We start from the raw sequence: 902 nt of genomic DNA, 5'->3' as shown, positions 1-902 counted from the left end.
CTGTGCAGCCAAGGTCTTCTTTTTAATCAAACACAACTGATGTCTCTGTGTAGTTATTGATTGGGAATTTTCTCTCTTTCAAGTTTTTCAGAGACCTAAATCATCTTTAAAAAAATAAATACATGAATAAAAATACTCAAACTCACTACACTGTGCATGGAGAGGAATTATTTCAACGCATAACTCCTAAGAAAAAAAACAACTTCTCAATTTAACATTTCTGTTTGTTTGCAGATATAAAATGCTAATAAGCAGGTTTTTGAGGTGCAGCTGGACATATTTTTGTGCTTTTTTAGCTAAGTTAGAGCTAATTGATCCCTAGCTATAGCCCCACAGATAATATAAAGACATGAAAGTGTTTTATATCTGAGAAGATCAACACCAGAGCAGTCAAAAATGTATTTTCTTCAATAATTATTATCACAAAACCACCAGGTTCTTGAGCATAAAGTCATAAATGTGCACAACAAATGACAGTAGTGAGAGATAAGCTGCAGACAGACGAACAGATGCAACTGTGCATCAGTATTTCAAAAATCTGAAATCAGCCGCTGGAATGACAATAAACAAAACAGTTACCCAGAATAATGGTATTCACTTTTTTTTAGTGTTTACAGATAGAACCACTTTAATCACATCGTTTCATCCTTCCATGTGTCAATAATGAACTTTGTCTCCAATGAGGCAGCTTCAGGGTTGGTTATTGGTTTATTTCCAGTCCAGAGCCAAAGAAAGATTTGTTCATGTGTTAAAATAAAACTTACAGTTGCGTATTAGGGCCAAATATGAAAAAAAAAGAAAAGTCGCAAATTTACGAGATTAAAGTGGAAAATCTACAAGAAAATTGTCGTATATTTACGAGATTTAAAGTGGCAAATTTATTTTTAAAAAGTGGCAAATCT

The sequence above is a fragment of the Centropristis striata genome, chromosome 2 (assembly GCF_030273125.1).
Source record: "Centropristis striata isolate RG_2023a ecotype Rhode Island chromosome 2, C.striata_1.0, whole genome shotgun sequence".
Classification (NCBI taxonomy): Eukaryota; Metazoa; Chordata; class Actinopteri; order Perciformes; family Serranidae; genus Centropristis; species Centropristis striata.
The sequence above is the reverse complement of the archived record's forward strand: the minus strand, read 5'-3'. Positions refer to the sequence as shown.